This window comes from Erithacus rubecula (assembly GCF_903797595.1).
Source record: "Erithacus rubecula genome assembly, chromosome: 6".
Taxonomy (NCBI): Eukaryota; Metazoa; Chordata; class Aves; order Passeriformes; family Muscicapidae; genus Erithacus; species Erithacus rubecula.
This window is the reverse complement of record NC_136688.1, coordinates 8,813,764-8,838,478: the sequence shown is the minus strand read 5'-3', so window position 1 is coordinate 8,838,478 and position 24,715 is coordinate 8,813,764. Positions and strand designations below refer to the sequence as shown.

At 36.7% G+C, this 24,715-nt stretch overlaps 1 protein-coding gene and 1 long non-coding RNA gene across 6 annotated transcripts in view; both read left to right on the top strand.

Annotated features, from left to right (window-relative positions):
• Nucleotides 1-6,103: 6,103 nt before the first annotated feature.
• Nucleotides 6,104-17,130, top strand: LOC306803680. Its single transcript, XR_013774662.1, has 2 exons — nucleotides 6,104-6,167; nucleotides 16,694-17,130. It is a non-coding gene; the product is annotated as an uncharacterized lncRNA (long non-coding RNA).
• Nucleotides 17,131-18,354: 1,224 nt separating this feature from the next.
• The window catches only part of IRAG1 (inositol 1,4,5-triphosphate receptor associated 1), a 62,415-nt gene continuing 56,054 nt past the window's right edge, over nucleotides 18,355-24,715 (top strand). For 3 of the 5 annotated variants that reach the window (XM_079309379.1, XM_079309376.1, XM_079309378.1), the window contains exon 1: nucleotides 18,357-18,741. The gene's annotated coding sequence lies outside the window, so the exon portion shown is untranslated. Of the gene's footprint in view, nucleotides 18,742-18,928; nucleotides 19,027-24,715 lie in introns of those variants that run through there. The other 2 variants (XM_079309381.1, XM_079309377.1) reach the window with 2 other exon arrangements.

The following is a 24,715-nucleotide window of genomic DNA, read 5'->3' as shown; positions in this document are numbered from 1 at the left end:
GAAATAGAATATTGCTACTTCTTAACTGTACAATGGCATGTGAGTCATTATGAAACCTGCTTTTTTTCCCAGTGACAAATGTAATAATTTGATCTTGGCAACAGTTCCTTCAACCATAAACAGGCAAAAGAGTTGTCATAGATATTGTGTGCTACTGGTAATAATTGTATCCCCCCCCCAAAACTTCAAGCAAAACCTATTTTTAAAGTAGTCATGGGGTCTAAGATTAGATCCTCAGAAAGTGATATTTAGAAGGCTTTTTTATTTACTTAAAGCCTCTTAAGCAAATGTTTACCAGTTAACTTGTGTTTATATATTGTGTTGTTTATATTGGTGCCCTGAATTTCATAAACAACTATGATTAAAAGACAGTCTTCTGGCATCATGCTATCTCCCAATGCCAAAGATGCATTTGTTTCCAATGCTTTTGGATTTGTATTATCCCAATGTAAAAAAAAAGGAGGGAATAACTTTTATAAGCCTTCAGAAAACTCTGTTAATGTCTCATGGTACTTGCTGACCTGTCCCCATGTTTCTCCCAATCTTTCTCAGCCTTGTCTGTCCTTAGGAATCTTCTTAAGCATTTGAATTTTTAAATTTTGTTGGGAATGAATAAAATAATCACGTGGCTTCATGGTTTTGGTTTTGCTTCACTCATCCTGCATCATGGCAGAAGAGAAGCTCTGTTAATCACATTGGTGTCTTCCAAAGCATCTCAGCCCAGCATTTTTCTTCCCTAAGTTTCAGCTGAATAGGAGTTACACAGCTGAATTTATCACCTTTTAGAAGAAAATCTTGACTTGAATCATCGTCTTCTGAAGCATGAATAAACCTGGAAAGTAAAATCAATAGAATGCAGAAACACATAATAGCAGTTTACAAAAACCAAAACAAGGATACAGTCCAGCTGATAGAGAGGTTTCATCTTTCTGTTCTCAGTAGGTATATTTTCAGCTGTTATGCTTGCAGTTGTTAAAAACACTTCCTTCATGAAATCTTTCAGTTTCATTTGGATCAAAGGCAGTCTGCAGTTAAATGGGACCAGCTCTTGTTTTCATGTTGTAAACAAAGGAGATGCTTATCAGCACTTCTGTATTTCACTGTATGTTTTTCACACTATAGAATTTTCAAAGCATTTGCTGCCATAAAACTGGGCCTATTTTTAAAGAAGAACTCTAACTTTTGCTGATGGAGGTGCAAATGGAGAGCAAAATTAATGTGATTTTCTCATTACTTTTCTGAGTATTGTTTTTGTAAAATCAGCTTGCAACAACTTTAAATGATAAGTGTTCTCATTTCTCTCTGCTTGCAAGAAAAATTGAACAATGTGCAATATTGTTAATTTAACAATATCCAATATAACAATAGTGCCGTTTTAATGTGTAAAGCATTGCATTTAGCAAACACTTTAGTTTTCTAGTATAATTTTTCATTGTGTGCTCAGGTATTCAGTTTGCTCTTATTTTAAAATGAAGCTTCCATATGCATGGTGTTATTCACAGTAAATATATCCAGTCTGTTCACTGGCTTTGAATCTGTAGAAAAACCCCAATATAATAGTATGTAAAATGGTTTGACTATTGGAAGAGTATAAGAAACAGACAACTTTCAGATGTGCTTTAGTCAGTGCTCCCTTTGTGTATTGCAAGATTTTAGTCCCTTGGGGAAAGATTTACTAGGCATTCAACCAATCTCTCTCGTTTTCTAATAGAAGTTACATTTCTGAGTTTAACAGAGAGCTGACTTTGAATTGGAAAAATAGTTATGTAATTAAAAGCTGAAAATCACGATGTCGGGAAGGTTAGTTATTCTGAACAAAATGTCAGAAAGCTGAGGAAAACAAAATACAAATAGATGAAGCCATGAAGAATTATGTCAATCAAGAAATTGAATGCTGTTTGGGATGGCAGCAAGGTTACAGAAACAATTCAGGACTTAATCATGGTTATTTGAGCTAAATAGATGAGTGATAGTTGAGGAGAAAGGCATGATTTTGAAGGCATTTGGGGTTGAGTTATTTAGTGCAGTGACACTGCAGCTGTCCCATCCCTTTGAAGATTTTATCTGTTAAACTGCTTTTTAAAAATGTGTTTATTTGCTTTTTTGGAGATAGGCACTTATTGAAGGACTGTATGATGTGCTATGGATGGTGTAAGCAAAAAATCCAGTCACTGTAGAACTTAGGCTCCTTGTTTCTGGCTCTGAACCCACACAGACTACACATAGTCTCTAAAATTTTCTTTTGTGGTCAGAAATGTTTAGAGATTGGGTAGGAAGGCTGAGGAGCATGTGGCAGCAACTCTCAAAGGCTCACTCAGCAATTGTCACAGGTCAGCTGCTGGAAATAATGAAGTGTGTGCTCACCCACAGCTAAACAGAAATTGAGACTGATTGAACAGATTCTACCATGTGAGGTAAAAATGCTTTGCTTAAACCTCAGTGAGGAATAGCTGATATTTCACCATTCATTAAACTATTATAAGACTCAGATATAACATCATTTTCTGTGAACCAAAGCTTTAGGAGAAGTTTAAAATGTTCTAAGGATCAATTTAACTTTTTACTAAACATGTATATCAGTATAAGATTGTGGCAGATTAAATTTCGAAGTGATTCTCAGTCATTCAGCTGATGTAATAGCTGCTTGATTTCCTTTTTTAGTTGCTACTTCAAAGCACTTTATTGCTCTATTCTAAAAATTCCATTAATTTATCTGTTGCTACCTTTTACAGTCTCAAAAGAATGTTCAGCCTTGCTGTGAGAAATGCAGAGAGGTGCAGTAAAAGCAGTAAAGCAGGATGAAGCAGTAACTATTCTAAAGACTCAGCTGCATGTTCAGTTCTTTGTCAGGATTGCTTTTGGAAGTGCTCGAGTCAGGGCAGCCTGTGGATACAGCAAATGTGCCTCAGTTTCAAGTAAGTGTACACAAAGGACAGAGCTGATTGCTGCTGGTTGGAGCTCTCATCCAAGTGAGTTTTAGTAGAGGAATGTGGTGGTGGAAGACTGGGAGCTGCAGCTTGTGGTTTATAAATATTTGTGTTTTCTCCTCCTTTTTTAATGAACTAGAAAGAAAAGAGCCTTTGCATCTTGAATTTATTACTCAAGCATAATTTATTGAATATGCACTTGACTCTAACAGCAGAAATCAATGATCTTAGCAGTGAGGGTACTACCTGAAACCTCTGGGCATTACTCTTGTAGTGCCTTCTTTTTATCCATTGCTTTCTTCTGGATAACAATGCTACCAAAATACTTACTCAGTGTTAAATCAACTGTTAAAGAGAACCTTGATAAAAGTTAGCTTTCAGCAAGTTTAACATGTGATTGTTGATCATTGTGACTTTCATTACCAAGTCTGACAACTGAAATAGTTTTCACTGGCCTTTGCCTGGTCTTTGAAACACTGAAGAAAAGTAATCTTTCCCAGACTGGAAGTTTAAGAGCCCTTATTGCTGGAATTTCAACAGCAGTTGGAAAGTTCATTAACCACTGCTCATTATTTTTGTACTGCAGGGGCTGCTGTTTAGATTCAGTTAACTGTAGTTAAAGAATTTAAATATTTTGTGCATGCTCAGCATGATCTTGTGTTACACACTCATATCTAGTATGACTTTATTAACTAATTTTTTTACATTTCAATGCAGGGTCTATTATACGTGTTAGTAGCCTCTATGAAGAGAGCTCACAGAATCACAGAATGCTTTGGGTTGGAAGGGACATTAAAGAACATCTACTACTGTGGGCAGGGACATCTCCCACTAGACCATGTAAGACAGATTCCCATCCAGGCTGGCCTTGAGTATCAGGGATGGGGAGTCTACAATGTCTCTGGGCAACCTGCTCTAGTGCCTCATTGCCCTTATAGTAAAACATTCTTCCCTAATGTCTAATCTAAACCTACCCTCAGTCAGCTTAATTGAAAAAAAAAAAATCTTGAAGTAATTTAAAAGCTGAATTAAAAGTAACCTTGTAAAAGTATAAAAGGAATCATTCTTCTTCCATCTATTTCTTTTTGCTAGGCCATTGTAGTCTCTTTAGATGAGACATCCCAGCCATTTCAAGTAATCCTTGTATTTACAGAGATGAAATGGTGTGAGCTATTCTGAATCTGCAGCAAAAGCTGTTCTACTTCATGATTCATAATGAAAATATTCTTGCCCTTTCCAAATGCTAAAAGGGCATCCTCTGTGCAGAAGCTAATAGCAGTGTATTTTGTTTCTGTTCACATGTTGTGTTTTGTCCACTTGAGCATCAGGAGATGTGTATGTGTACTTTTGTCTTCTATTGTAAGTGTGGAAAAATGCTATCAAGTTTTCCTGGTCTTGTATCTTAAGTTTCAGCACAGTAATTGGACAGTAGAATGTGAGCTGGTAGTGATTGAGCATGTAATCAAGCAGGGGAAATTATTTTTACTCTCTTGGCAAGGTAAAATTCAAGGTGAATTTTGAAGAGGAAAAGAGAATAAGTGTGTGAACACATGTGGACAAACTGTTGCAAAGCTATGTTTTGTCTGTGATTCTGTAAGAAAAATCAGCACTGTGCATATTTGTGTATTTGCAGGGCTCTGGTTTGTACATATTTGAAAGCTAAATTTACTTCTATGCAAGACCTGTAGTGTTAGGTCAGTGTCTTAATCAGACAAAACATAGTTTAGGGAATACAATCTGCTTCACCTTGAGCATTTAAACCTCTATTGATTTGGTAGTTATGGCAGTGAAGGTAAGCTTGGGAAAGGAAATGGGGAGCCAGCCTTCTTAAAGGAGGGATTTAGATTGTTTCTTTCCCCCTTACTTCCTGAAGAGTTTTCCTGGGGTATTTGACTTGACTTAAATGGATCATTGTGGAAGGACCAGCAACCTGGATGGAAACACTGAGAACAGAAATTTCCTCTCCATTAATCAAGTTGCTACATTTTAGGAAGAGAATGAGGGAGTTGTAACAGATTAGGCTGTGGGAATTGAGGGAAAGAGTGGGGTGATGCAGTGCAAGAAAACATAAAGTATTTATGTAGGTTACTAGCTCTGTTGTGCCTGTCACCTTAAAGCCTCTTTGTTAACATCTCTTTCAGAGAGTGAGGTCATTGTGTGGTAACTAAGGCTGAGAATTAAATCTTAGAGATAATGAGTTTGAATGTAGATACATTAAATTTTTGCATCCGAAAACCAAAATGCAAGACCCCCTTTTTTTTTTTTTTTTTTTTGCTTTGTAGAACAATCAGTTTGAGGTCTGTTTTGACCAAGATATGATCTAGTTCAACAGTCATTCATTTTTATTTTGCCTCATTTTCCCTTTCAGAGGAATGGTGTGACTGCTGAAATCTTCAGACACCAACATACATCCAGAGCAGTTGCTCACATGACCACTGGAAAAAAGGGAATCCAAAAGCTTGTCATTGCTGAACTCATGGCCCATATTCCAATCTAGCAGAAGTCTGGCTTCTACAGGGGGATTAGCTGTGCAGTTGCAGAAGAGTGGAAGCCAAGGTTTTGACTTATGATATTAGGAATCTATTAAAATGAGTGAGTAGACATGATGAGGATGGTAATGCATGGAGTAGTTTTATTGGTGCACTGAAATTAATCCTTTTAGCCTTTATACAGAAATTACAAAGCTTGACAGGGCTATTAGTGAAGTATAAATGAAATCCACCAAACTATGCAGATGTCTGCAGAGTACAGCATACAAAACAGTAGAGTTCATTTTTGAAGTTCTCAGGAAGATAGTGCTGTGAAAGAGAAGCTAAATGGGCAATGGCAAACAAAATTAAAAACTCAGTAGCTTAGAGACAGACAACATCTCACTTCACTACAGCTAGCAGATTTTTGACCATCACTTCCCAAATGAGTAAGTCTGGCCTATCAAGTGGGATGATAAAAAGATAGTTGCTAGATCTAGTCATTTTAATTACCTGGATTTGTTCCATTGAAATGTGGTTGCCAGGATATTGTTGCCTGAGTTATATAGAAGACATGCAGATGCTATATTCTTGCTGGTACAGAGGATGAAAACATTTTTGCAAAGTTTTCCCATTTGAACATTTCTCATGCATTTCAAAAATCCTGTTTAATAGTCATATCTGAAGTGTTACTCCTTAACATGAACAGAGAAGTTACTTTGAATGTGAAGAATCCATCTTAGATGAAAGAAGCAAGAGAGACCTCAGCAAGGTAAGAGATTGAATTTGAGACAGATATTTTCATTTAATTTCTGGTTTTATACTTGGATAAATCAACATGTTCAGATCAGCCAAGCATACTGCTCTACCAATCTTACTTTTATAGGCTAATATAGGATTACTAAAGGACTAACCATGAAGTAGGATAATTCAGGCTGCTTTCTCAGATGCCTTGCCTTGCAAGAATATATAAAAACAGGGCCCCTGCTCACCCTAGGCTGGAGTGTGACATAGCAGTACTAAGGCAGAACTAGCCAGGAAAGGCAAAACAGAACTAATTAAATTATGATAATGCCCCAACTGTCTTTAATACCTCACTTAAAGATGTCTTTGTTGTAGAGCATTAGGACTGAACAGGTTTAGAGGAGGACTTGTTAAAAAGTCAATTTGTGACTTTTGAGTTTGTAGGGAAGAGAATAAAATGGCTCCTGCAGCATAAACATGCAGTTGTCCCAGATAAAACAGCACATGGGTTCAAAAGCCAAAGGTTTTAAAAGGAACTTTTTTAATTCTTCAGTTTTATTCTTCCTTCCCTTTCTTAAAATTCCATATATAGATTATTTGAATGTAGAACAAGTGTGGGTTTCTTTAATCATCTCTGAGTGATTGGAAAGGGCAGAAAATAAATCTTCAGGGCAGAAAATGTTTGGTTTAGGGGCTACATATTTGGGTCTGATTTCAGTGATTTTAGATTTTTTTCCTGCCTTATAATTAACTCTCATGTTTCTGAAGGCTTTTTCGGGTGTTCCTTTTATTTTTGTTTTGTTTTTTTTCCCTTTACTTACATGTTTCATCAGCAAAACATTCCAAAATCCTTGTTTATTAAATATTTAACTTGTATAAACACATCACTCTTCCTAATAACTTCAGGTCCTTTTCTGGGAACAATTTTTGCTTAACATTCCTCCTTTGCAGTATTCATTCTGCAATGGGTTTGCAAACAACCCTTCTTCCCCACTTCTTGTTCCTGAGGCTTGCAAGACTTGAATTCTAACAGTCAGAAGAATTGCTCTAAAGTTCCTGTGATTTGGCTAAGAAGTAAGGTGACAGCTCCCAGTTTCCTATCTTATTACAATTAAGTTTTACTGAGGATTTTATCCACCCACTTTTAAGAAGTTGTTCAGCAAAAACTTTTTTTTAAAAAAGTACTTGTTTTACCACATACTAATTAAATTATAAGAACAGTGTTCCTGACAAATTATTAGAGCACTTCCTCATAAGAACACAGCATATGGAATGCTGTGGATTATAGGTTGGTCTAGATAACAGAGGGGCAGAACATGAAAACTGTAAGTAAAATTTTACGATTTTTATTTCTCTGCAGCTGGGTAGAATCCCAGTCACCCATCATATAATTGAATTTACCCATAATACTGTGTCTTACCTAGATATCCAAGCAAATTAAGTGTATACAAAAGGAAGGCAATTTTACCACACTGAGGAGACACAACGTGGTCTGTGGTAACCACACCTGATACAGAATTATATTTTGTCAAGAGGCATCATTAGATTTCTGACTGAAGTGTCAAAATTGGATAATAAAATGTCAGGTAACTGTTAAGTCACTAAGCTTTATATGAGGAAATACTGGAACTTTTCAAATAGTGCTTCTATTTTTTAAAATTCTCGTTTTTCTGATCTGATAAGGGAATGATTTTGTTTTTCTATAGTGCAAGCATAGTTTGGTTTTAATTATGCTGAAGTTTACATATTTTTTCCCTTCTTGGCCTGAGATATCAACTGGAATTCCCTGTAAGTTTTAGCAAACAATAGATACTTGGATGAGGTGACTCACAACTTAATGATTGTAGGGCTTTAAACAGAGCTATGCTTCAAATTGTTCCATAAATGTGATCACACTCTTCTTGCCCAGGCTTTTGTTGGGCTCCTGAGCCCACAGGGCTTGCATGCAGTCAGCTTCCAAGGATTTTGGTATGCACTCTCATGCTTTCCTCCTTTGGCTCTGGCATTTTTTCTCTGCTGCTGCTTCACAGTAGTAGAAATCTAAATCCCAGCTGTTTTGGAAACATTCTAAATGTTTGGGGGGTTGTCTTGAAGAGACTCCTCACATTACTCCATAGATTCTTTGTCTTAAGGCTACAGTTCATCTTCCAAAAATGACTCACTACAAGAAACTTTAATTTTCAGGGAATCTTAAAGCAAGATGAAGCTTTATGTAATGGCATGGAAAATACCCAGTTTCAACAAAAGGAGCAACAGAATCTTCCTTTCTCTGTGTCTTGTCTTATCTGCCCAAAAGTCGTCTCACTCTGGGGGCTGTTCATGAATCTGTCATTTTTGTTTTCTAAACCATGACATTCATCCAACTTAGAACAATTTATTCTGACTAGGTTTTTGCTCCTCATCTTGCCTGTTCCTTATTGTTTTCTTTTTCCAACTTTGTGAACATTATGCCAGTCTCATCTTTGTTTCTGTGGACTCAGTCATGACTCATTACTTCTTCCCAAGAGACTCCATCTCCTTTTTTTTCCCCTTTGTTTAAGGATGACGCCCAAACACCATCCCTAAGAAGGCCAATATTAGCAGCTCTTGCAAACTTGCCAATATTCTTAATACTCTATTTTTATAGTCAGAACAGTAGAGAAATTTCAGCCTTTTCCATTGTTCCTAGATTGGTGAATATATCTACTCCATTAGCAGAAAAAAAACCCCTTCTATAGATCCAGCAATTTTCATTGTGATATTACAGTGCAAACTCTTAATATGCATATATACATATAACAATTCCCAAAATTATCTGTTCTATTGACTTTTACCTAATTTGCTTGTGTACACAATGGTTTGTAGTGAAAAAAATCAGCTGGATTCCTGTTGGTAAGATGGCTTAGTGCTACAAGTCAAAGGAATCCTGATAGAATTTGATATGTGAAATTCAAATTGGTTCAGTGACTTTTGCACAGTTTTTCTTGCCCCCTCACCAAACCATTTGTATAAACATCTATTTATTACCTCTCTTATTTGATGGTGAGCTTCTTTCCTGTAAACAGCAGCAGGCTTTGGATAGAGGGCTTAAATTTATATAGCTTTATCTGTATCCTTATCAAAGGCAAGGGATGAAGTTATTCTGAGCATTGACTTAGCCACATCTATTTACTGATTTCTATAGCTTGTAAAATTGTATGGCATTTGCACCTGCTCATTTACGATTTGAGTGTCTAAATTTTTAAGATGAGAAGCTGATAATATGAGATTTTGCATCTGAATGTTTTGTAATTGCCTGATATCAAATGATTGTGCATATTCTCTACTCCAGCTGGAATAGTTTCTGTGTATTTAGTTGTCCTATTGACTGAATCACTCCCAATTCATGCTGATCTTTCCCAATTATTTGCTTTTAACTGAAGGTTTTCAGAGCTGTGTTTCTGTTGGATGTAAACTCAGTCAGTGTGAGAAACCTCGTGTGAAAAGAGAAACCTAAATTAAAGGGGTTTTTAAAATGTATTTTGGGCTACAAAATGTCCATATAGAAATACATTTGAATCTGTGGGGAAAAATGTATTTGCCAGACACAGCATTTTGTATTTCTTTTGCAAAGAAAGTAAAACAGGGATAGGTCTATAAACAAATACCTAGAAACATTTTGATGTGATCAGACTTTGAGGAATTGATAAGAAGATACAACAATCAAGGGTACAAGGCTTATCAGCCCTGCTAGTTTTTAGAAACTGAAACTGGAAAAGAAACAAGTGTAAAAGTGTAAATATAAAAAATGTGTCTTGAATAAACAGAATGAGCATAGTAGTTTGGGTTTTGTTTTGTTTTTTTTAAGGAGGCATAAAAGTAGATAGAGAACAAGTTTTAAAAAGTGTATCACAAAGTATTACCCAACTGTGCATTTCCCCAAAGAGGGATCAAATGCCAGAGTGAACAAGCAGCACTTTGATTTCAATGTGCTGGTTGAGCAGCTTTTTTTAGGGTTCTCTGGATCACAATTAAAAAAAAGGTAATTGATTTTACTCAAAATTGCAGCTGCATGGTTTTCCAAGAGGACTAAAAATTCTCAGGAAGGGATTGTTGCTTTGGTGGCTATTTTTAACAAAAAAATCAGCAGGTTCCCCTCAAAGAACAATGCAATTGCATTGCCAGGCCTCAGAGGGAAGGAGAACCAGAAACCAGAAGTTGTAAAATTTGATTGACAAGTTGATTTAGAACAGGATGCAGGCAGCTAGAAAATGTACATGGCTTTTGTGAAAAGCAGAGACAGCACCTAAACCACTGTGAAGTCATGTGATTAGGTCAGAAACAGTGGAAGCATTTCCAGGGAAAAGGAATGCTGACAGTCATTTTTCCTAACTGAAGCAATCCCCTGCAAATGCAACCAATGCTGTCAGTCAAGAGAGCATGATGAAGCAGTACTGAGTAATTTTCTTCCTTCCCCTGGTAAAAGCTATGCAGCTTGTTCTAGGGAAAACATAATCAGGGAGAATCTCCTTCACTGTCATGTCCTTGACTGTGTGGAGGAATGGAGTGTGTTTTTTTGTCTCTGCTCTGTTTACATTCCTTATAGTTCAGTGCTCGGGGGTTCTGAGCACATGCTTGTGTGTGAATCCCATTCAGGGTGGAGGGAAGCAGCTTTAGAAGGTGAGCTGCTGCCAGCAGTTTTCATCCTTCTGACAAATGCCCAAATGTTCTTATGAACATCTAGGGAATAGAAGGTAAAAAGTGGGGGGACTCTGAACTTGCATATTTGGTCTCTCATACAAAAGTAGAAGAGCTGTTTCCACTCTATTCCAAACCCCCTGGAGGAAGAAAGAGGGAATGTGAACTCCCTGCCATTCTGGGGCATCTGTTAACTTTGGTATCTTACTGTACAACAACCAGGCAGAGCAAGATACTATGGCACTCTGAGATGCAGCAGTTATAAATCATACTGGAAATTTCTTCTCTTGCTAAACTTCACTACAGTAGCAGCATCAAAATATGGAGTGGTTGGATTCAGGGTCAATTAATATGCTTAAAATTTTGGTTAAACTCTTTCAATTCCAGAATCCTCATATCTCATCAGAGTTACTGGATTCTCCCATATTATTTATGTCTAAATAGCATTTGAGTTGTTTTGGTTTTGTCCTGAATTGTCTTAGGGGTTTTTTTTCTGTTATGAAGTAGTAGATGAATGAAAGGTCTGAAGCTGCTGTGGATGAACATTCTGTGCTTTAAATGAAGCAAACACTACCTCAAAAAGCAGAATCATTTGCACTGGTGATTGTAACACAGAATCAATGAGTGTTGATTCATCTTGGAATATACATTTTCTAGTAATGGCATGTCAGTCTCATTTTGTGACAGTTCAGTATATCACAAGGTGACATTGATTTTTATATAAATGTATTGATATATGTAGGTTAGGGTATCTACTTATGAGATGTTTTAGTGTTAAATTTCTTTGTATAAGACTGATGTTAAGCTTAACATTTCCTTTAAAATAACAGATAAATATTTGCTTTTTGAATTGTGAATAAGTTTATCAAAAATAGAAAATATTGCTTATAATTAAAACAAATAAAATCCCTACTTTTGCTGGCATTTTTGAATAAAACACTTACCTGTTTTAGAACCCAGACATTCACCTTGGGGAGGATCTTAGGAAGAGAACATACAGAAAAATAGGTCAGTGGCTTCTCATTAATAAACACCCACCAGGAAAATATGATCAGACTGAAGTACAGGAACAAATGTAGAGGCAAGGTTTTAGGCTTTAGATCTGAGGTGAAAAAGATGCAATCTAATTCAGAGGGGAGGATGAAAAAGGGGGTGTAGAAGGAGCAGGTAGAGAAAATGTAATTTTAGAGTCTCATGATGATTATGTTATATATCTTTCCAACAAATTATAAAACTGTATTTTACAGTTCAAGAGGCATGGCAGTAATGTAGGTGCTTTAAGGGCTGCCTGGCAAAAATTCCCACTGCAATGCATCCTGTTAAACATTAAGAATGAAGCACCAACAGCTACTTCTTTGTGAAGCTGCAGATATGTAAAAAATTATGATTCTATTAATCCCAGCTTTGCAAAGATTCAAGGCAGGCAAACATATAACTATGTGCATATGGTGATACTGACTATGCATAATCAATTCCTGGTGTTTTCTGAAACTGCAAACGTGCTCAGTAGAAATGTGTTATTTGCTACTTCTTAAAAAATTAAAAATTAATACCCTTTGCATACTTCTAAAGAGGAAAGCAAAAATTATGGTTGCAGTCCCAAATTCAATCCCTTTCTGTAGAACATCAAGCAGTTTCTTTAAAATTTTAGAAAATGTTCTTACATATATAGTGTACATATAAAAAAATTGTTGCCCCCCCCCCCCTTTTTTTTTTTAACAGTTGAAACATGCTGGCTGAAAAACAACATTTTGAAGCCAGTTACTTTGACCCAAATGATCACACTTGTGTCATATCTCAAATATCTGAAAATGCAAAGGTGCTGTGTTACAGTGGAAAGTGACAGCTTCATCTACAGACATTCCTATGATACTATTATTTTTTCCTTTTTTAAATGCACCATCTTAATACTGTCTAAGGAAAAGTACAGAAACACCATCCAATGAACCCTGCAACAGTCTGGCAGCAGCAGTAATCCAGTCAACAAAAATGTATGTTAAAGATTTTCTCTGAAATTCCACTGGTAAAGATGGAATAAGTTTTCTATCCATATTTTGGGAAACTTTAGAACAAGTGGCTGCATAAAATTGCAGCATTGAAAGCAAGTGTTAACCAAAATCAGTCTCTGACCAGGGTTTATACTTACCTTTACTTTTTGCTGTAAAAATGGAAGTCACAGGGTACCTAATGAAATCTTCCCCCATTGCTTCCTCAGAAGTTTATTATTACCATATGGTAAATGTAAACTTCAGCCTGCAAATAATTCTTAAAATCTAGGGCTGTTAATTGAATCTGCAAACATTCTGGATCAGTGTGGGTAGGGGATATGCTAGTATCAAGTTTCACGTGAGATTAGCAATTTTTTATGATTAATTCAGCAAGGGAATGTCATCTTAAATCTTTAAAAAATATCTGTATTGCATCTTTTTCCTGCAAATCTTAAGTATCTTCTTGCAATATATTAAATTCTCTTGCACTAGACTGGGATATGGCAGGAAGTCTGAATTCAGTATGAATTATGAATTCAGGAAGAAGTATAACATTCACAAGTTTGGCCTAGATTAGTGTGCAGTACTAGTCTCCTTCATTTGTACCTCAGATTATCAGAGTATGCTATTATGTCTGTACAGCCATGTGGAAGGAGAAGCCTGTAATCCTTTGGAATTCTCCTTATTCTTCTTTTCTGTCTGATTTCCCACAACCAAGGTCAGGTGCAGCTTAGTCATATTAATTATTAACCTCTTGGGCTTTCCTAAAAGTTCCCCAGAAAAGTGACTTTAAAACTTCATCCCTCCTCTTTTTCTGGAATCCTGTTACTGTAGTCCACATTTTAACCCCTCACCCCCACCAGCCCCAAAATTAAAATATAAAATGAGCTCTGAAGGGAAGCTGTCTATAGATGATTATTTACCCAAATGTCAAATCTTCTGGAAGATTTTCTTTGACTGATAAACTTTCCTTTTTTTTTTTTTTTTTTTTTTTCTTTCCTCCCTTCCCCGCCCCCCCTCTACAAATATCAAAAACTATGAGTGCTTGCTCTTCTTTTTCTTTCTTTTTTTTAATTCTGTCATCTTTCCAAAAGGATTTTCCCTAGAATACAGGACAATTACAGTAACAGTGTATTTAATGCATTGCTTGTAGGCATGCTGAGGTTTCAATTGGTATTAACAGAAATTAAAGTTCAACCTCAGAAAACAGTTAATTAGACTAACTGAAATGCATCCATGACCTTGGAGGACTCTATGTGTGCTAAAAAATATTTGATATATTTAGCTTCTTGGCAGACTAGATTTTAAGGCCATGGAAACAGAGTAACTTCCTTGCCCACAAAGGTTTAAATTTCTGATGTTGTTTTGCTTTCTCATAAGTTATTATAAACATCCTAATTTGGTGCTTTATTGGGACCCCATTTTTAAAACCACTTTCTTAAAGGGATGAGAAAAAAAAGACATGAATATGGGAAAAGAAAATATGATGATTGCTTTAAATGCTTTGAGTAACATTTGTTCAGAAGGACTTGGGCATTGAAAGTGTGTTTGTCAGTTTGGATCATTTTATTGATCATCTGGCAAGAAAAGCTGGAAAACAGATTGTTGTTTTTTTTTCTTGTCCCCTGCCTGTTTCTCATATAGAGATTATTAGCTGGCTATTTTGAGACTGAGAAAAACATTAGCTTTTTATAAATAAAAAGACTCCTTGTAGCTTGGTGAGGAGGGGGTTTGCAGGAGCTTTGAGTCCTTGTCCCTAAAGCCTCAAATCTTTCCAGGTAACGTGGGCTGGTGTGCAGGATCATCTCTACCTCAATCAAGACATCAAAGCAAACTTGATTTCCTTTGCTGCCCATAGAGATGTTTTCTTTAAGATGATTGGGTTCTAGCAAACCTCTCCTTACCTCCTTCTGCAGGCTCTGCAATTGCACATTATTTTAATTTAGCTTCTCTTCTGATGGAGAAAATTGGAAGCAAGTTTCCTGCCTTTCAGAAGATTCAACTAGATAAGTTGCTGCATAAACATTATTAAAAGTTAATAAAGTTTGTTGCATTTTACATAAATTATCTAGTATAGCTTACTGGCAAAGTGCTATTGAGTAATACCACCCATTTGATCCAGCATACATTTTAGTTCAGTTTTTCTGAGTTGCATTTGGGATTTAATATTCAGCAGAATGAGTCCCAGATGGGAGAATTCTATTGCATGTTTTTGCCTTGGATTTTTTTTTTTGTTTCATATATTAACTTAGCAAAATTGTTCTTATCTAGTTTTTTTCCCTCCTGTCTGGATGAAGCTGGCAGATAAGAATTGCATACATAAGTAAAATTTGCATAATGGGTGCCATCAGATGAGAGAAGGTGACTTCAGTTTTGTGAGCAACATACAAGCCAGAAAAGCCATTGAAAACATAAATCTTACGCAGGACTGAATATTTAAATTTGGAAAAATGTTCTGTGCAAGAAATCAAAGTGACACAGCAAAAATTTGGCCTTAACCTTAACTCAGGTAACTAATTTTTCCATACAGTTGAGAAATAAGATGATGAGAATGATTCAGTAAAGAAAATTGTCAATGCACATTGTTGTTTGTGGGGTGAACCTGAGATGGACAGAGATGCATTCTAAGCACGATGCAAGTGAAGTTTTAACTGCTAAAGACATCTTTGAGATGCTTTTAAAATGGAGCATGAAAACTCATGTCCTAGAACTCCAGTTTTAAGTGCAAATGTTATCACTTCTGCTGCAAATTTTTAGCTTGTCTGATGAATAATCTTTATACTTTAGTCACTGGATAAAAAATAGAGCATGTAATCGTGATCCTCCATTATGGATGGCTATTACATATGTGCAGGAAGGATAAAAAACAACATTTTAATGCAAAGTATCTTTAAGCCTTAAAGCATAAAATCTTAAAAAAAAAAAAATAACAGCAATAATTATGTAATTATTTAAAAATATGAGAATTCTCAAAAGCTCAAATGAAGATACCTACCACTGTTTCTACACAAATATGCTCTTTGAGTTAAAGTTCTTATCTCACAGACAGCCCAATTAAAGCAAAACTAGAAAAAAAGAAAGATTGTGGCAAGATCAGTTTGCTGCTGTTGCTAGACAAAGCTTGTGCTTGAAAATGGTTGTGCTCCAAAAATGAAGTCCCTGTATTGGATCTTACCTCTATTCCAGCCTGAGAGCCAGAACTTACCTCCATTGCTCCACCATGCCAAGGATTTTGGTGCTTGTGTTTAGCGCTGGTTTTCATCTCCTCAAATGCACAAGTAGAAGTCTTAAAACTTGAGGAGCCCAGCCCAGGAAATACAACATTGCTATGTTGAATTTGCTACTCCTGCACTGCTGCTTTCATGAAAATCAGAGAAATGGGAAGTTAACTGGTGGGATGGGGGCACACACGTGCCATAACCACCAAGCCATATGTAACTGCAGAGAACTGCATCTAACTACTCTGAAACACTTCAGAATACCTATGAAAAATAATTTCATGTGCTCCCAGGAGTAGACAATACTGGAATACTGGCAACATAAATATGTTGTGTTATGGGGGAGTGGCTAAGCCATCTATATTAGAATGTTTTTACAAAAACAGATATCACCAGATCTTAAAAAAACAAAGCAAACAAATGAATTTTTAAATATGGTACATGTTACTATGCCTTCTTCTTAGAATTTTAACAATCTTGTTGAAATAGTTAAATTTTAGCTGCTAATATTTCCTTATTCAATAATTTAGATTTTAGCTAGCAGCTTTCACCTCTGTTTGGCCTGAAACTGCTCACATTAAACAAGTCTCTGGGCAAAGGATCTGTCAAAGCTATAGAATAGAACATACAAAGCAATTTTGGGAGTGAAGACTGATAGAAGCTTTGTTTTCTTCTTCTTTTGAATATTCCAGGATCCTTCTATGTCCTCTCAATTCTGCCTGGACAGCAGGAGTCATGTTTGTGTGGTGCAAGTGGAGGGCCCAAACAAAACAAAACTGAAATTCTGCCACTATAGGTTTTCTCTTTAGTAGCAGCAGTAGCTTAAATCTGCTTTACAAGCACTGGTTTCACTAACTCTCTGGGAACTTGAAAATATTGTGAGGCCTCAATGACTTTAACAAATTTGGGCTAAATTTGACCAACAGTGGTTGTAGGATGCTAGACCAATGAGCAAGCAACTTCAGCAAAAAGTTTTATTTCCCAGAGGACAGTAATGCTGAAAGACAGTAAACAACTTATTCTTGCCCAAACTGGGTTCAAAGCAGTCAATGCTCTGAAAGGGATGAAAGCAGATTTAACACAACTTCTGTTGTAGACAAATGAAGCATTTGGCACTTGTGGCCTAGAAATTCTGAGATAATAAAACTGAAAAATGATGAGTTACAGGTGCTAGTAAAAATTCTGTAGCTGTGGATAGCTAGATGGAAGACTGAAACCATGCTGAGTCACAAGAGGCTATTTCAGAACGTGAGTTTGTGGGTAATGAAATAGTAATTCAAAAAGGTGAAAGAAGGTGTGTTCAAATGTCTTGTCAGAGTCAGTGCTGGTGTCAAGGACTGTAAGTGGACAGAGGACATCAATACCTGAAAAGGTATTGGAAAAACCTAGCTACTCCCTTTATGTGAGGAGCAAACTTAAGCACCAGTGTAAGAGAAGTTTTTCAGGGAATTTTTCCTCTTTTTTGATCTTTGGAAGTAAGAATGTCTTAAGTGTAGAATAATAGAATTTCTAATGCTAGATGAAACATGATGTGGCACAAAGCAGGTGCTCAGCTTTTTATTTTCTGTGCTATGTTGCCATCAACTCATCTTTGCCCACTTCTCCTACACGCCATGCTCTAGTTCCCTATGGTGCTTTACAAGTCAAATCATCAAATCCTGACTTCTCTGTCTGACTTGTTTCTGCCTTACTGCTCTTATCATCCACTGTCAAAAGGCAGTTAATTTAGTATCTTTTGTTGCTTTCTCTTAAAACAGCCCCAATATATCCCCTCAAAATTTGCTCTCCAATAATTTTACATGCAATCTGCTACTTTTTTTTTTTTAAACATTATCCACCTTCTTTTCTCTTGTATTTACCTTGGTTGTGAAAGGATTTTTGCACAGGGTTTGGCTTTCTTACATTTAATAACTTCCCAGCACCTGGCATTAGAGAAGTCTTAGTTAGGATCTGTAGATGTTATTGTAATACTCATAAGTAAATAGTCTGAAGTAGCTAAAGGGCTGAAGTAAAATCTCTGTCAGTTTTAGACCTGAGAGCTCTGAATCACATACACATTATTGCTCTGTAGGTACCTGTACGTACTATGGTAAAGGTTTTGGGTTCCTTTTCCCTCTTCAAGCCTCATTTGTAGCTACATTCTCTCATGGGATGCAAGTAAATTATGTGGACTTCATTGGGAATTATTCCTACTCTGCAAGTGGAAAGCAGAGCCCATGACTGGACTGAAGCCAGTGTTCTTTAAAAGTTCACATGCCTTCTATTTGCTCTCTAATTTAGACTCCTTCTGACCAAACAAAAGTGAGGGGGAGAGCAATGAAAAATAGTAGCATCTGTGTCAAGAAAAAAATTCTAAGGGTTAACATAACATGATGTAAACTGTTTCATCTGTTCTTCCTACTTGCCCATTTTAATCAGAAGTGAGTAAGTAGAGCTTATATGCACTGAACTTGAAGAATGCTAATGGGATGTCTGCATCATGTTGTACTCAGAGTACTTATGCCAGAATAGGAGAGCCTTTAATTCTGTAATTCTCTGGGGCAAGAAAAGCCTTCTGAAGAGTTACTTTAAATTTAAACTCTCATTCTAATGTTAGGCAGCCTGTTGGATCTCCGAGTTAAAAATTGCTTCAGCTTTAGTTACTAGAGCCAGATGTAACATTGACCTTAAATGGTAAAAGCTCCCAAGAGTGAAAGAGAGGCTGGCCCGAGGGGAAAGAGAAGAATAACTGAAGTTTTAGGTAAGTAATCTCTATAACCAGGAATAAGCTCTTTTTCAGCTGTGAAACAGAACGGAACCGTTTTTTTCTCCTTAAAGGTACAGTACCTTGTTCTTGTGATACTGAGGGGCTGGTTCTTTACCTCTTCTCCTCCACCTTCTTCAAATTCTATCTCTTAGTCAGATTTTAGCTGCTTAAAAACTGGGTGTAGTCAATGCAACCTCGTTCTGCTTACAAACTGTCCTGACTATACAAGAATGAAAAAGAAAAAGCTGTGTTAGTTATGCTGAGATTTGATTAATAAAGGTATGTAGTCAGTAATTCAAGGCAACCTGATTCACAGATACTGTCATCTCTATTGTGCTAACCAAGAGAGATCCTTAGGAGCAATCCATGTTACAGAGAAGCAGATAAGTCACAGATTGCTCTTTCTCTCTCTATTTTTTTTTTTAATTGTGTGGCTTTCCTCATGCTGTTAAGACTGGCAGAGTGGTTTATATTGGTGGATTACCTACTTGTCTGGAAATTATCTTTTTAAAAGGCATTTCCAGAGCCATTTCTTTATACAGTCTGTGTTTGAGTTTAGTCCTGTTAGATGCAAATTAATACTACAAAGTTGTGTTTAATTGGAGTGCTGTACAGAGAAAAACAAATATCTTCAAGTGTTAAAATGTATTTCCTTTAGTACAGAAAAATCTCATTATTTGCTTTTTATGATACTTTGTTTTTCGGTTTTATCTGTGGTATTTGGTAGGTACCCTGCACTGAAGTGTATTTAGTTTCCTTGACAAATTAAAACACATTTCTGTGTTACTAATATGTATGTTAAGGTCTTCTTTTGCTCCAGACAGCAGAATGTAAACAACATGAAAGAATAAGATCAGTGCAAGGAAGTGATAGCTGAAATTAAAGATTTAGGTTTCTGTTACTAACTCACATTACGAACAACTTGTGTTAGTGAGTTGATTTTTCAAATCTGCATGGCATGGCTTCACCTGGTGAAAAATTCTCTGCAATCATTAGTGAATTTCCATCTCTGCAGAGTGATCAGAGCATAGTTTTTAGTTTCTGCCATACAGAGACTGGGTGAATTTAGAGTTCTGAGTGTGGGCAGTGTTGTTGTGAGTGCTGACATTTATATTTCATATTGTAGGTATTGTGTGCACTTTAGTGAAAGTTTTCTTCAGCTTCAAGAGACTGTGATAAATAAATCTTGCTTGTTAAAGCATTTCAGATCTTATTGCAAAACCTGTAATAGTTTTTCGCTTTTTTTTTTCTCTGGACTATCATTAGTGAACATCTTAGTACATTTAGGTTAAACTTCTAGTGATCTTCATGTTTTAAATCAACAATAATATCCTAAATCAACAATTATATGGCGCTAGGAGCCTAAAAATCTAATGATAAAACTCACAGAAATCTAAGTTTATTAGAACAGTGGAATTTAAGAATCAGTCCAGTATATGAAATACTGAATACTGAGGGTCCTCACTTATATGATGTTCTCATGTTTCTGGCCTCCAAAGACCCTTGGTCTTGCATGTGTTACTTTACTTGTGATGTTTTATGCAACTCTTCAACTTGTGCAAGGATGTATAAGTTTAGATGGTATTCTAGAAGGTTAAGTTTCCATAACTTGTTTTTAACAATGTGTTAAGGTTGGGATAACGAATCTGTATCTAACTCCTCCAAGTCTGAACCAACTATATATTTCTAATACTTGATATAGCACTTCAACAGCTCGTTATTATTTCACACAATCCTTTTTTCCATAGGATTTTTCTTGTGTTTAACTTTTAGAAATCCGTCCACTTCACATTTTTCTGGAATAAGTTCTAAATTGTCTGTGGGCATGAAACCTGTACATTTCCCTACCTCCTATTTTTTGTGTGTTGGGGTTATTTTTAATAACTATAGTCCTATTTATCTGGGACCAAACCACTGGAAATTAAGAATTATCTAGCAGCCAGATTCATAACTCCGGTGTTTAGCCCCATCCTCCTTTCAATCAGTCTGCTTCCTGATAGCTTTTAAGGATAGTTTGGTGACAAGTAACTTTTAAAAAGTTATTTAGGACAGACTGAGCAAGTGAGGTATAGGGAGTTGGACAGATATGAAAGCTTCTCCTTTCATGGGTTGTATGTGTATGTTCCTCACATGGAGTTCTCCTTCCTCATATATTTGCTGTTTTTAGAGAAGCATGTAAGTAGAGGAAAAAGAAGGATTAAATGGCTTGTGAGTGGAAGGGGAAATAAAATCCTTGCTGTTTTAAGGTTTGTGGGCTATTTAAAGATCTGGGGGATTTGTGAGCAGAGATATATCTTTTTGCTGTCCTAACATGCAGCCTTCCTGTAAACTAAGCAGAAGAATTTCCTTGTGATGTGCTCTCTGTCTGTGCTTCCTTTGAAAAGTGGGTCAAAGAGATGTTTTGGATCTCAGTATCAGTGACAGAAAGGAAATCTGAGTGGGTGATGGATCTCTGTAAGCTTCTAAACTAGTGACTCAAGACATGAATTACTGCTTATGTACATGTGTAGAGCTGTTATGGAGAGCTAAGACTGTGATCTACTGTTATGGTAGTGCTTTGAAATAATAACTCACTTTCCTTCCCTGGAAAGTATTCCTAAGGATTTTGAAAAGGAGAGAGGGATTTGTTATTTAGAGCAAGTGGACTTGTAACCTCAGGTTTTGATGGAGAGCTTCAGCTCTAATAGCATCCCTGGATTTAATCCTCTAATCTAAGTAGGTGGATGTAATGGTTTTTTTTTTGCTTTATATTTCTGTTCCTTTAGGTTAATTTTAGTGTGTCTATCATTAATTTTACATCTCAAAAAAAAAAAAAAAAAAGAGAATTAAATTTTACTTAGGAATTATCAAATTTATTAAATATCTAAAAGATTGAAACAACAAAGCCAACAACAAAGACCACACACTCACCTCCATTTCATAGCCTCAAGAATGTGCTAGAACTTTCACCTCTCCTTAAAATGCACATAACACAAAAACTTTTGCTATCACAAGTAATAGGAACCTGTAGTATGGTGGGCATCTGTAGAGATCTGTGGGTTTGGACAAGTAAGACCTGTAGAATATGATCTTTCCTTATGTTAACAGGGGTTGCTGGGACAGGGGAGGATGAGAGGGGCAGGGAGGAAAGCATGCAGAACTGCCAGCTAACATGTGTCAAGTAAGTATATAAACCTGGAAGTCTTTTCCCCAGCTAAAGCATATTCTGTTGTGTTTTGTCATGGTGCACATGCATAGAGTCACTGCTGTCCCCTAATTTATGTAAATACACCTGGTGATCATCCAAAGAAAGCTGCAATCTCATGGCTATAAAATATACCCCACTGGATTAGTTATTGGGGTTTATGCAAAGAACAGAGGGGTTGAAAAGTGGTGGGAAAAGCTTTTAATGTAGGAGCTGCACACTGTTTTCTTACCCAGTGTAATATTTTACATCCTGAAAATGAATGCATGATAGAAATTCTGGGCTGCTGGGGCAAGTACAACAGTTGCTTTGGGGTAGAGACTTGCCTTCTAAGTAAAATTATTACTGTTTATATAATTCTGCAGAATGTTTTGTAAGGCTGAAGTTATACATGGGGAATTTGGCTCTGAGCCTTTGCTTTTGAAATCGTCAGCAAAGTTTCCATTGACTTCAGTGTTGCCAGAGGAGGCACTTAGAGAACACCACAAAGGTAAAGACTCTCTCAGGGCAATCCAAGTAGGAGAAGCAAGTCTATTTTAACCCATTTTATTTTTTACTAACAAATTACAAAATCTGTCAAATTAGATCTTTTTCTGAAATTTTGGACAAGAAAAATCTTCTGTTTCATTTTTGAATATTCTTCCAGTTTCTCCAGTCTCTTTTAGAAGGGGGTAGAATATAATAAGGTCTTATATATATAATATCAATTAATGTTTCCTGCTAAGACTTCCAAACTTGTGCTGAACTGTGCTGTAACTGCTAAACAGAAAAATTAAAAATAAAGCATCTGGCTGTAAGTTGAAGGAGAGCTTGCGGAGAGGAAGGGAAATAATTTGATGATGTATGGAAATTGCTTCCCAATTTCAACTGCTGAATTTCTCATATTTTTCTTCATAAATAGCAATTTAAATGTGCTGACCTCTGGGCTCATGAAAATAGAATTACATGACTGGGGCCTAGTTGCAGGGGAGGGTGGAGTTTATCCCAGGAGGAGGTGCTAAATCAATCTCATGTTCTGCACATCACCTCAGACTGGAAAAGTCTTGGAAGCAAACCTGCATATTGTGCCTTGTTCCCTTATGCCAGTAGAGTGGTGCCCATCCACACTTCCCAGAGGGCTGTTGCAGTTAAGAACTTATTCCTGTTTTTTGTTAGCTAAAATGATCAGCATTTCTCTAAAAGCTGGTTTTAGTAAGTGCAATAGTCAGCGGAGGTTGTAAATACTCCAGTGGCTCTATGACTGTTGAAACCCAAGCAGATTTATCAGAATTCCCAAGTATCTTAGGAACCTGAAGCAAGATTAGGAAGGTGTGAGAGCTGCTTAATGCATTAAGTAAAAAATATCTGTAAGGGACAGGGAGAAAGAATTTGTGGGATATATTCTAAAACCTCAGCTTGTAAAACTCAGTTTTTATCTTCATGGTGAGCTTTTGGGATCTGATTGAAATTTCTTCTGCATAAAACACAGCATTAAAATGTCCCTTCCAAAACTCATGTATTATGTACTAATAGAATAGAGCCACTGGAGCATTTACAACCTTGTACCCTTAAAAGAAGCTCTTCATATTTCCTGTTGGATTAATTTTGTGTGAGGCTTTGACATTTTTTGTTTAACAGATTTAAAATGCTTTTCTTAGTAAAATGACAGACATCAACCATCTCACTCTCTACAAAACTGATGTATAATTGTAATGGAAGGGTGAATAATACCTGAAGATCCCCAAGGAAATCCGTCCTGTTGCCATTTGATATTTCCCTGTCAAGTAATGTGTTCAGAAATCACATTAAATACCAAGTGATGATTTTTACTGATCACTTTAGAAATGATGCTAAAATTAAGGACCCACAGAAAAATACTGCACACAAGAAAAGTAGCCTGGGCTACATTGGGAAGAGTGTGGCCAGCAGGTAAAGAGAGGTGATCCTGCCCCTCTACTCAGCCACACCTGGAGTGCTGTGACCAGTTCTGGGCTCCTCAGGACAAGAGAGACAAGGAGCTATTGGAGAGGGTCCAGTGGAGGCCACAAAGAGGATGGAGAGTCTGGAGCATCTCTCTGGTGAGGAGAGGCTGCAGGAGCTGGGCCTGGTTAGTTGAGAGAGGCTGAGAGGGGATGTCATTAATGCATGTAAGTATCTCAAAGGTGGGCTAAGAGGATTGTGCCAGACATTTTTCAGTGGTGCCCAGGGACAGGATGAGGAGCAATGGCCATAAACTGAAACACAGGAAGTTCCACCTCAACATGAGGAGCAACTTCTTTACATTGAGGGTGTCAGAGCACTGAGACAGGCTATCCAAGGAGATGGTGAAGTCTCTCTGGATACTCCTGAATGCATTCCTGTGTCACTGCTCCAGGTGACTCTTTGTCAGGGAGTTTGGACTGGATGATCTCCAGAGGTCCCTCCCACCCCTAATTGTTCTGTGATTCTTATTATGAAAATGGTGAGTTGTATTTCCTTAAACCATCCAGCAAGTCAAATTCTCTTCTTGTAAATTGCTCTTGCTGTTTGGATTGTGTGGAGCTTTGCCCCTGTGCATGACCTATGGGTCTGTCTCGGTGGAATTTGTTCATTCCTGAGAATCTGGCTCCACTTAATATAAAGACAATTTCCCTTTTCAGTTGCTTAACAAGCAAAGATCAGAATTGATGGACATTTTTCCCTACAGAGCAGGACTTGGTAGGTTTCTTGTACAGCTTTTTACAAAATGGGCACAGATCCACCAATTTTTTAACTTAATTTTATTCTTAGGTAGTAGTTGGTGAAATGTTTTCTCAGAACAAAGTC